Raw genomic sequence first — 12,915 nt, forward strand, 5'->3', positions numbered from 1 at the left:
CTTTGATGAAGGTAAAAGAGGAGGGTGAAAAAGCTGGCTTAAAATTCAACATTCAAAAAACAAAAATCATTACATCTGGTCCCATCACTTCATGGAAAATAGATGGGGAAAAAGTGGAAACAGTGACAGATTTTATTTTCTTGGGCTCCAAAATCACTGTGGACAGTGACTGGAGACATGAAATTAAAAGATGCTTTCTCCTTGGAAGAAAAGCAATGAGGAACCTAGACAGCATATTAAAAAGCAGAAACATCACTTTGCTGACAAAGGTCTGTATAGTCAAAACTTTGGTTTTCACTGTAGTCATGTACAGATGTGAGATTTGGACCATAAAGAAGGCTGAGTTCTGAAAAATTGATGCTTTATAACTGTGGTGCAGGAGAAGAATCTTTAGAGTCCCTTGGACAGCAAGGTCAAACTAGTGAATCCTAAAAGAAATCAACCCTGAACATTCATTGGAAGGACTGATGCTGGAACTGTAGCTCCAATACTTTGGCCACTTGATGCAAAGAGCTGATTCATTGGAAAATACCTTGATGCTGGAAATGATTGAGGGCAAGAGAAGAAGGGGACGACAGAGGATGAGATGGTTGGATGGCATCACTGATTCAATGGACATGAGTTTGAACAAACTCAGGGATATAGTGTATAGGGAAGCATGACATGCTGAAGTTCATGGAGTTGCAAAGAGTTGCACATGGCTTAGTGATTGAACAACAGCAAATGTTCCTTCTATGCCTACTTTCAGGAGTTTTTATCATAAATGGATTTTGAATTTTATCAAAGGCTTTCTCTTCATCTATTGAGATGATCATATGGTTTGTATCTTTCAATTGGTTAATATGGTGTATCATGTTGATTGATTTGCATATGTTGAAGAGTCCTTGCATCCATGCAGTAAAGTCCACTTGATCATGATGTAAGATCTTTGTAATGTGTTTTTTAATTCTGTTTGCTAGAATTTTGTTGAGCATTTTCGCATCTGTGTTCATTAGTGGTATTGGCCTATACTTTTCTTTATTTGTGGCATCTTTGTCCATTTTCATATAAGGGTGTTGGTGGCCTCATAGAATGAGTTTGGGAGTTTTCATTCCTCTGTGATTTTGTTTGAGAGTTTTTGTAGGATAGGTGTTAGCTCTTCTCTAACCTTCTGGTATAATTAGCCTGTGAAACCTTCTGACACTGGGATTTTATTTGTTGGAATAATTTTGATTACTGTTTTGATATCCATGTTTGTGATTGGCCTCTTCCTATTTTCTACTTCTTCCTGGCTCAATTTTGGAAGGTTATACTTTTCTAAGAATTTTTCGGTTTCTTCCAGGTTATCCATTTTATTGGCATATAGTTGCTCATCGTAGTTTCTTATGATCCTTTTGTTTTTCGGTGTTGTCTGTTGTAAATTTTCCTTTTCATTTCTAATTTTATTGACTTGAGTCTTCTCCCTTTTTTTATTGATGAGTCTGGCTAATAATCTGTCTTTTTTTTTTTTAAATCTTCTCAAAAAACAAACTTTTAGTTTTATTGATCTTTGCTATCATCTCTTTCATTTATTTCTGCTCTGGTCTTTGTGATTGCTTTTCTTTCACTAACTTTAGAGAATCTTGTTCTTCTTATCTACTTGCTTTAGGTGTAAAGTTATGTTGTTTTTTTCATGTCTGTCTTATTTTTTGGAGCTTCTCAGGTGTCGCTAGTGGTAAAGAACCCACTGGCAATGTAGGAGACATAAGAGATGTGGGTTTAATCCCTGCACTGGGAAGACTCCCTGGAGCAGGAAATGGCAATCCACTCTAAAATTCTTGCCTGGGTAATCTCACAGACAGAGGAGCCTGGCAGGCTGTGGTCTATAGGGTTACAAAGAGTTGGACATGCCTGAGGTGACTTACCATACAAACACATATTTGTTTCTTGAGGTAGACTTGTATTTCTATAAACTTCACTCTTAACACTGATTTCACTGTATCCCATAGGTTTTGAGTTGCCATGTTTCATTGTTATTTTTTTCTAGGCCTATTTTTGTTTTCTTTCTGATTTCTTCATTGATCTGTTGGTCATTAAGAAGAGTATTGTTTAGCCTCCATATGTTCATGTTTTTTATAGTTTTTTCCCTGTAGTTGATATCTAATCCTAAAGTGTTGTAGTCAGAAAACTTGCTTGGAATGATTTCAATTTTTTTTAAATATGCTATCCTTGGTTTGTGGCCTAAAATGTGATCTCTCCTGGAGAATATTCCATGTGCACTTGAGAAAAAAGTCAAATCTATTGTTTTTGGATTAGATGCCCTGTAGATATCAATTAGGTCCAACTGTTCCAATGTATCATTCAGAAACTGTGCATCCTTATTAGTCTTCTGTCTAGATGATCAGTCCATTGGTGTAAGTGGAGTATTAAAGTCCCTCACTATTATTGTGTTACTGTCAATTTCCCCTTTTACAGTTTTTGGCATTTGACTTATGTATTGAGGTGCCCTTATGTTGGATGCATATATAATTGTTATATTTTCCTCTTTGATCCCTTGATCATTATATAGTGCTGTTTTTTGTCTCTTGTAATGGTGTTTATATTCAAGTCTATTTTATCTGATATGAGTATTACCTCTCACATTTTTTTTGGTTTCTATTTGCATGTAATAACTTTTTCCAGCCTCTCACTTTCAGCCTGTATATGTCCTTAAGTCTGAAGTGATTCTCTTGTAGACAGTGTATGTAAAAGTTTTGTTTTTGTATTCATTGAGTCAATCTATATCTTTTATTTGGAGCATTCAGTTAATTTACATTAAAGGTAATTGATGATATGCATGATCTTATTGGGCTTCCCAGGTGGTGCTAGTAGTAAAGAACACATTTGCCAGTGCAAGAGACGTAACAGACACTGGTTTGATCCCTGAATCAAGAAGATCACCTGGAGGAGAGCATGGAAATCCACTCCAATATTCTTGCCAGGAGAATTCCATTTACAGAAAAGGTGGCAAGAATACACAGAAGAACTGTGTACAAAAAAGATCTTCACGACCCAGATAATCACGATGGTGTGATCACTCACCTAGAGCCAGAAATCCTGGAATGTGAAGTCAAGTGGTCCTTAGGAAGTGTCACGATGAACAAAGCTAGTGGAGGTGATGAAATACCAGTTGAGCTATTTCAAATCCTGAAAGATGATGCTGTGAAAGTGCTGCACTCAATATGCCAGCAAATTTGGAAACTTCAACAATGGCCACAGGACTGGAAAAGATCACTTTTCATTCCAATCCCAAAGAAAGGAAATGCCAAAGAATGCTCGAACTACCACACAATTGCACTCATCTCACATGATAGTAAAGTAATGCTCAAAATTCTCCAAGCCAGGCTTCAGCACTACGTGAACCATGAACTTCCAGATGTTCAAGCTGGTTTTAGAAAAGGCAGAGGAACCAGAGATCAAATTGCCGACATCCGTTGGATCATCCAAAAAGTGAGAGGGTTCTAGAAAAACATCTATTTCTATTTTATTGACTATGCCAAAGACTTTGACTGTGTGGATCACAATAAACTGTGGAAAATTCTGAAAGAGATGGGAATACCAGACCACCTAACCTGCCTCTTGAGAAACCTGTATGCAGGTCAGGAAGCAACAGTTAGAACTGGACATGGAACAACAGACTGGTTCCAAATAGGAAAAGGAGTACGTCAAGGCTGTATATTGTCACTCTGCTTATTTAACTTATATGCAGAGTACATCATGAGAAACGCTGGGCTGGAAGAAGCACAAGCTGGAATCAAGATGGCTGGGAGAAATAGCAATAACCTTAGATATGCAGATGACACCACCCTTATGGCAGAAAGTGAAGAAAAACTAAAGAGCCTCTTGATGAAAGTGAAAGAGGAGAGTGAAAAAGTTGGCTTAAAGCTCAGTATTCAGAAAACTAAGATCATGGGATCTGGTCACATCACTTCATCGCAAATAGATGGGGAAACAGTGGCTGACTTTATTCTTTTGGCTCCGAAATCACTGCAGATGGTGATTGCAGCCATGAAATTAAAAGAGGCTTTCTCTTTGGAAGGAAAGTTACGACCAACCTAGACAGCATATTAAAAATCAGAGACATTACCTTGCCAGCAAAGGTTAGTCTAGTCAAGGCTATGGTTTTTCCAGCAGTCATGTATGGATGTGAGAGTTGGACTATAAAGAAAGCTGAGCACCTAAGAATTGATGTTTTTGAACTGTGGTGTTGGAGAAGACTCTTGAGAGTCCCTTGGACTGCAAGGAAATTCAACCAGTCCATCCTAAAGGAGATCAGTCCTGGGTGTTCACTTGAAGGACTGCTGCTGAAGCTGAAGCTCCAATACTTTGGCCACCTGATGTGAAAAGCTGACTCATTTGAAAAGACCCTGATGCTGGGAAAGATTGAGAGTAGGAGGAGAAGGGGACAACAGAGGATGAGATGGTTGGATGGCATCACCAACTCGATGGACAAGGGCTTGGGTGAACTCTGGGGGTTGATGATGGACAGGGAGGCCTGGTGTGCTTCGGTTCATGGAGTTGCAGAGTCAGAATAGCTGGGCGACTGAACTGAACTGAACTGAACTGGCAATCTACAGTCCATAAGGTTGCAAAGAGTCGGACATGACTGAATCTACTTTGTATGCATGCACGCGTGATCCTGTTACCATTTCCTTTATTGTTTTGAGTTTGTTTTTGTAGGACTTTTCTTTTTGTGTTTCCTGTCTAGAGAGGTTCCTTTAGGATTTATTGTAGACCTGGTTTGGTGGTGCTGGATTCTGTTATCTTTTTCCTGTCTGTAATACTTCTGATTTTCCTTTCAAATCTGATTGAGATCCTTGCTGGATAGAGTATTTTTGGATGTAGGTTGTTTCCCTTGCATCACTTTAAGTATATCCTGCCATTCTCTTGGGTTCTTCAGAGTTTCTGTCAAAAGATCAACTGTTAATCTTATAGGAATCCCTTATAAGTTATTTTTTTCCTTTTACCTTGCTGCTTTTAATATTTGTTCTGTGTGTTTACTTTTGTTAGTTTGATTAATATGTGTCTTGATGTGTTTTTCCTTGGATTTATCCTGTGTGGGATTCTCTGGTCTTCTTGGACTTGGGTGGCTATTTCCTTTTTCATTTTTTAGGACAGTTTTCCACTATAATCTCCTTAAGTATTTTCTCATGCCATTTACCTTTGTCTTCTTCTTCAGGGGGCTCCTATGATTTGAATATTGTTATACTTATGTGGTCTCAGAAACCTCTGAGACTGTGCTCATAACTTTTTTTTCTTTCTTGTGTTCTGCTTCAGTTATTTCCACTCTTCTACCTTCCAGCTCACTTATCCATTCTTCTGCCTCAGTTACTCTGCTGTTGGTTCCCTCCAATGTATTTAAATCTCTTATTGTGTTGCTCATTGTTGATTGTTTATTCTTTATTTCCTCTATGTTCCCGTTCAAAATTTTTTGCATATTATTGTTCTGTGCCTCCAGTCTATTTATCTGTGCATTCATTTTATTTTCAAAATTCTGGATCATCTTTACTATCACTACTCTGAATTCTTTTTTAGGTAGACTGTCTATTTTCTCTTCATTTGTTTGGTCTTCTGGGTTTTTACCATATTTCTTCATATGCTGCATGGTTCTCTATCTTTTCACTTTGTTTAATTTTTTTTTTGTGTTGGAATCTCCTTTCTGCAGGCTGAAAAACTTTAATTGTGCTGAAAGATTGTAATCTTATTTGTGGAGTCTGCTTCCCTCATGAGTGGGGTTGGACAAGTGCCTTGTGAAATTTTCCTAGTTATGGGGACTGTTCCTGTGCTCTGGTGTTGGATCTTGTCACTCTGAAGGGCAGTGCCATGTCAAGTAGTGTGTTTTAGAGTGTCTATGAATTTGGTATGGCTTTGGGCAGCCTGTCTGCTAATGTGCAGTGTTGTTTTCCTGGTTTGCTGAAGAAATGGCACGGGGTATGTGATACTGGACGTTGCTTGCTTTTGTGTTGGGTTTGGTCTTAGTGTTGAGATAGGGGGCTTTGTGAGGTCTCCTGCCTGTTAATGTTCTATGACTTAGGTAGTTCTCTGGAGGTCCAAAGCCCTAGAGTCTAGTTTCCTGCCTCTGCAGTTCAGGCCTGATCCCTTACTGTAGCACCAAGATGTCACAGGCCCCACAGCACAGAAGACAAACCCCCTAGACTAATGGTGAAACAATACTAAACAGGCAAGACCACCCAAAGAGACTCACAGACTTATATGGAGGAAAGAGGAGGCAAAATTAGAAGAAAGAGAAAAACAAAGGTAAAAGAGAAGAGAGCAATCAGGCCAACAACCAAATGCCTAAGTGAAAATGGATATTTGAAATTAGACCCTCAAAAATACAAAATCACAAACAAAGCACAAGAAGAAAAATTAAAATAATAGAGCCTATTTAAAAATAAGATTTTTTTAAAAGGAAAAAAAGTAGTTTACAAAAAATAAAAATTAAAGGAGCAATAGAGTCACATTAGGCCAATATCAGGGGGACGGAAATAAGGAGTCAGATATATACAGAATCAAACTGATCACATGGATCATAGCCTTGTCTAACTTAATGAAACTATGAGCCATGCTGTGTAGGGCTGCCTATGATGGACATGTCATGGTGGAGAGTTCTGACAAAAGGTGGTCCACTGGAGAAGGAAGTGGCAAACCACTTCAGTATTCTTGCCTTGAGAACCCCTGAATAATGTGAAAAGGCAAAAAGATATGATACTGAGAGATGAATTCCCTAGGTCAATAGGTTCCAAAAATGCTACTGGAGAATAGTGGAGAAATAACTCCAGAAGGAATGAAGAGGCTGAAGCAAAATGGAAACAATGCCCAGTTGTAGATATTTCTGACAGTGAAAGTAAAGTCTGATGCTGCAAAGAACAATATTGCATAGGATCCTGGAATGTTAGGTCCATCAGTTCAGTTCAATTCAGTAGCTCAGTCGTGTCCAGCTCTTTGCGACCCCATGGACTGCAGCACGCCAGGCTTCCCTGTCCACCACCAACTCCCGTAGCTTACCCAAACTCATATCCATCGAGTTGGTGATGCCATCCAACCATCTCATCCTCTGTTATCCCCTTCTCCTCCCACCTTCAATCTTTCCCAGCATCAAGGTCTTTTCCAGTGAGTCAGTTCTTCACATCAGGTAGCCAAAGGATTGGAATTTCAGCTTCAGCATCAGTCCTTCCAATGAATATTCAGGACTGATTTCCTTTAGGATTGACTAGTTGAGTCCCCTTGCATTCCAAGGGACTCTCAAGAGTCTTCTCCAATACCACAGTTCAAAAGCATCAATTCTTCGGCGCTCAGCTTTCTTTATAGTCCAACCCTCACATCCATACATGACTACTGGAAAACCCATAGCTTTGACTAGACATACCTTTGTTGGCAAAGTAATGTCTTTAGTTTTTAATAAGCTGTCTAGGTTGGTCATAACTTTTCTTCCAAGGTTCATGAATCAAGGTAAATTGGAAGTAATCAAATAGGAGATGGCAAGGGTGAACATTGGCATTTTAGGAATCAGTGAACTAAAATCATGGGAATGGGTGAATTTAATTCAAAAGACCATTCATTATATCTACTACTGTGGGCAAGAATGCCTTATAAGACATGGAGTAGCTCTCCTAGTCGATGTGCAGTCCAAAATGCAGTACTTGGGTGCAATTATAAAAATGCCAGAATGATCTCTGTTTTTTCCCAAAGCAAACCATTCATTATCACAGTAATTCAAACCTATGCCCCAACTACGAATGCCAAAGAACCTGAAGTTGAATGGTTCCATGAATACCTACAAGACTTCAGAACCAAGACCAAAAAAAAAAGATGTCCATTGCATCATAGGGGACTGGAATGGAAAAGTAGGAACTCAAAAGATACCTTAAGCAACAGGCAAATTAGGCCTTGGATACAAAGCCAAGCAGGGCAAACATTACCAGAGGTTTATCAAGAGAACACACCAGTCATAGCAAATAACCACTTCCAGAAACATAAGAGATGACTCTACACATAGACATCACCATATGGTCAATACCTAAATCAGATTGATTATATTCTTTGCAGCCAGAGATGGAGAAGCTCCATCAGTCAGCAGAAACAAGAAAACAAGACCGGGAGCTGACTATGGCTCAGATCATGAACTCCTTTATTGCAAAATTCAGACTTAGATCAAAGAAAGTACAGAAAACCACTAGGCCATTCAGGTATGACCTATATCAAATCCCTTAAGATGTTACAGTGGTAGTGAAAAATAGATTTAATGGATTAGATCTGATAGAAAGAGTGCCTGAAGAACTATGGGTAGAGATTCATAATACTGTACAGGAAGTGAAAGTGAAAGTCACCCAGTCGTGTCTGATTCTTTGCGACTCCATGGACTATACAGTCAATGGAATTCTCCAGGCAAGATTACTAGAGTGCACAGCTTTTCCCTTCTCCAGGGGATCTGTCCAACCCAGGGGCCAAACCCAGGTCTCCTGCATTACAGGTGGATTCTTTACCAGCTGAGCCTCAAGGGAAGCCCAAGATACTGGAATGGGTAGCCTATCCCTCCTCCAGCAGATCTTCCCAACCCAGGAATCAAACCGGGGTCTCCTGCATTGCAGGCAGATTCTTTACCAACTGAGCTATCAGGGAAGCTACTATTGCACAGGAGGCAATAGTAGGCAAAGCCATCACCAAGGAAAAAAATGCACAAAGGCAAAATGGTTGTCTGAGGAGGCCTTACAAATAGCTGAGAAAAGAAGAGAAGTGAAAGGCAAAGAAGAAAAGGAAAGATATACCCATGTAAGTGTAGAGTTCCAAAGAATAGCAAGGAGAGATAAGAAAGCCTTCCTATGTGAACAGTGCAAAGACACAGAGGAAAATAGAATAGTCTGGGAATAGAATGGGAAAGACTAGAGATGTCTTTAAGAAAATTAAGGATAGACCTTGTCGTTATGGAGGCAATCTTGACCGAGGAGCTTGATGAAGAGGAACAGCTGGTGAGAAGGCATTGCAAAAAGAAGGAGTTGCAAGCCAATACAGCGTATGAAGAATGCTTTTCCCAGGAATGACAAAAAGAGGAGGAAGCAACTTACAGAAGATGTTGCTAAGTTAGAAGCAGAAATGGAACAGAAACATAGAGAGGCGGTGGATCAGTTGAAGTTGACTTCTAAAGAGAGTAAAGACAAAAAAAAGCTACACTGGAAAAGGAGTGGGAAGAAACGATAGCCAAAGCTGAAACTGAAAACTTAACCAGAGTTAGACATGTAGAAAGTGAAAAACTTGCTCAAATATTGGCAGCTAGACAGTTGGAAATTAAATTGATTCCATCTGATGGCCACTGTATGTATAGAGCCATTGAAGATCAACTGAAATAACAGAACTGCATTCTGACTGTGGCTGCCTTAAGATGTCAAACTGCTAACTATATGCAAAGTCATGTGGAAGACTTTCTGACATTTTCAACAAATCCTAATATGGGAGCTATGTATACTCCAGACAAATTTGGAAAGTACTGTGATGATATTGTAAACACAGCTTCATGAGGGGTGCGGGTCAACTTGAGCTAAGAGCCCTGTCTCACATTTTATGAACACCAATAGAGATGATACAGGCAGATTCTCCTCCTCTTGTAGTTGGTGAAGAATATCCAGAAGACCTATTAATACTTGTTTATATGAGACATGCATATGGTTTAGGAGAACACTACAATTCTGTTACACAGTTGGTGAACACAGCTACTGAAAATTGCAGCTAGTGTATAAAATGTTGCTATTATGTCAGTGTGCTGATTTGAGTATTAATACTAAATATTGGATTATTCTCAGTGTTTCTGAAAAAAACACAACTACCTTAAATCGGTTTTATGGCAAAGTTACTAATAGGTATTAAAAAAATGTGTCAGAGAGAAACTTTAACTGATGTCCCCTTCATGGTGTTTTAAAAACACTTGCAAGTTCTTTGTGGAGAATGTCATTTATAGACCAAGATGGTACCCTGATTGGTGATATTTTTATTAAATATAAGATTCTGAACATTCTATTCTGTGTTGAAATTGTTAACATTTTTTTTCTCCTTATTACTGAAAGATTTCAGTAACGATATCAATGTAATTTTTCATGAAGAAGTGAAATAACTCAGTCTCTTTGATATTGCAATAATGTGGTGATGGTGATAGCAAATTTAATTAATGTTTATAAATAACTTGGTTGTAGTAACATGGCTATTGATGGGATTAATCCTGTGACTTTAAAAAATATTTGTAATTGGAGGATAATTGCTTTACAATGTTGTGTTGGTTTCTGTGATATAACAACATGAATCAGCCATAGATATGCATATATCTGGGCTTCCCTTGTGGCTCAGCTGGTAAACAATCCACCTGCAATGCAGGAGATCTGGGTTCGATCCCTGGGTTGGGAAGATCCCCTGGAGAAGGGAAAGGCTACATGCTCCAGCATTCTGGCCTCGAGAATTCCACGGAGTGTATAGTCCTTGGGGTTGCAAAGAGTCGACACGACTGATTGACTTTCACTCACTTCACTCATGCATATATCCCTTCCCTCTGGAACCTCCTCCCATCCCTCTCCATCCCACCCCTTTAGGTTGATGCTGTGACATTTTTATATAACTCCATCAAAGTGCAGCTAAGACGCTTGCTTTAATAAAAATGTCTTTTATTTGTATATAACTTTAAAAGATTCAGCAGATTATTGCTTTCCTATTTCATTGATTATTCCTTGCTATTTCTGAACTTCAGAATAGTTATGACAACATTTCTTGATTATCTTAACTATAAATTTTTTATCTTCTTTGTTGTACTTTCTCCATTACTACTCAGCTGCTTTGCTTTCCTTGCAGCCTTTTCCACTGAGAAATAGTTATTAGCTTCTCTTATTCTTTTACTTGTGCAAACTGAAGGAGTAGCAATGTAAAAGGGTCCATGGCCATATTTACTTCAAATTCTTCTTCTTCTCCAATTTGTCTTATAAGGTCTCTCTTTTTGCTTCATTCTCTAGGATTAGGGAAAACCTTTGTTACTTGTTATTTGATTAGCCATGTTAGTTTCATCTTTCCTCAAATATTTGAGAATATTTGTTTTAAATGTTTGGGAATTTTTGTTCTATATATATATATAGATATATAAACCTGAAAACTACTGTAGAGTCAAAACTGTATAATAAAATCAGTTTTCAGTTGAATGACTTGCCAAATCAGACTTTAGGTTATTTATAAAAATATTTTAAGAAAATAGTACACCCATATGTACAAATGTGTGTGATAATTTGTTATGTAAGGGGTTTTATGATAATGAGAACTTTTTGGTTTGATCTGTTTTTCTTAAATAAGAAGTAACATAATATTTTATATCAAGTTTATGTAAAGTTTGATTTTTTTCTCCATGAATGCAACTAATTTTTCTAAGTAAATACTGGGTTTTATGAGCTTCCCCAGTGGCTCAGTGGTAAAGAATCCACCTGCAATGCAGGAGATGTGGAGACACATGTTTGATCCCTGGGTCAGGAAGATCCCCTGTAATAGGAAATGGCAACCCACTCCAGTAATCTTGCTTGGAAAATTCCATGGACAGAGGAGCCTGGTGGGCTATATAGTCTGTGGTGTTGCCAAGTTGGACACGAGTGAATAAATAAAAAACAACAGCTGGGTTTTATAACATAACAACAGGATATCAGTGTTATGTGTTCAGCAGGCCAGCAGTGTGGGGAACTATTGTGGTCTTCTTGAGCAGATAAGTACTGCATGAAGTTATTAACACTTCCAAAGGTTAAGAATCATTATGGCTGCTAAACAAAATATGTTCTGAAGACCGCTTGTTTTGTAATTCTGGATCTGGATTTTTTCTGGGGTGGGAGAAGGTAGTCTGTTACTTTAAAATAAAAAGAGAAGCATTAAGCAATAAAAGAAGATACAGTGAACTCTAGTTATTGTAAATTCCAACTATATTTAAAGTATTGTAAAATAACTTATTGGTAGGTTTTTTTTTTTTTTCCTAGCAGGGTGAGTAGAATTTTCTTGATTAAAGGTATCTTTTTAAAATTTTTAAATGGTCAATATGATTATGAACAAGATTTGTATGTTGCAGCCTCTGTTCTTTCATAAAATGAGATAAAAAATATTTTAGCTGTAACCTAAAATTAAAGTCTGAAAAATGGCAGATGTTCAGTTCAATTCAGTTCAGTTCAGTTGCCCTGCCATGTCTGACTCTGCAACCCCATGGACTGCACCACGCCAGGCATCCCTGTCCATCACCAACTTCCACAGTTTACTCAAACTCATGTCCACTGAATTGGTGATGCCATCCAACCATCTCATCCTCTGTCGCCCCCTTCTCCTCCCACCTTCAATCTTTCCCAGCATCAGGGTCTTTTCAAATGAGTCACTTCTTCACATCAGGTGGCCAAAGTATTGGAGCTTCAGCTTCAGCATCAGTCCTTCCAACGAATATTCAGGACTGATGTCCTTTAGGATGGACTGGTTGGATCTCCTTGCAGTCCAAGGGACTCTCAGTATATACTAGTTTAGTTTGCTGTATGGTACTGATTTCTTAGAAAAAGCTGATAAGCTTTCTTTTGTCCTGACTTAGAAAAGTAAATGTCACAGTTTCTGGAATATGTCTAATTTACTTAAGTGAATTTTATCTGCTTCAGTATGCTTATAACATATAAAGCAAATAAGAATGTGTAACTATAGTGAACAGTATAATTTTTTCATAATATATAGTATTTTCTAAAAGAGAAATAAAAGAATTAAATAAAAAAAAATAAAATTAAAGATACCAAGAGAACACTGCATACAAAGATGGGCACAATAAAGTCTAGAAATAGTATGGATCTAACAGAAGCAGGAGATATTAGGAAGAGTTGGCAAGAATACACAGAAGAACTGTACAAAAAGGTCTTAATCACATGGATAAGCATGCTGGTGTGA

General features: G+C 38.1%; 1 protein-coding gene and 1 pseudogene across 2 annotated transcripts in view; both read left to right on the plus strand.

Annotated features, from left to right (window-relative positions):
- Positions 1-12,915, plus strand: part of ZC3H12B (zinc finger CCCH-type containing 12B) — a 668,157-nt gene that overhangs the window by 81,192 nt on the left and 574,050 nt on the right. The gene's annotated exons all lie outside the window — the stretch shown is intronic.
- Positions 8,486-9,724, plus strand: LOC110137533 (deubiquitinase OTUD6B pseudogene; annotated as a pseudogene).

The sequence above is a fragment of the Odocoileus virginianus genome, chromosome X, assembly GCF_023699985.2.
Source record: "Odocoileus virginianus isolate 20LAN1187 ecotype Illinois chromosome X, Ovbor_1.2, whole genome shotgun sequence".
In the NCBI taxonomy this organism is placed as follows: domain Eukaryota; kingdom Metazoa; phylum Chordata; class Mammalia; order Artiodactyla; family Cervidae; genus Odocoileus; species Odocoileus virginianus.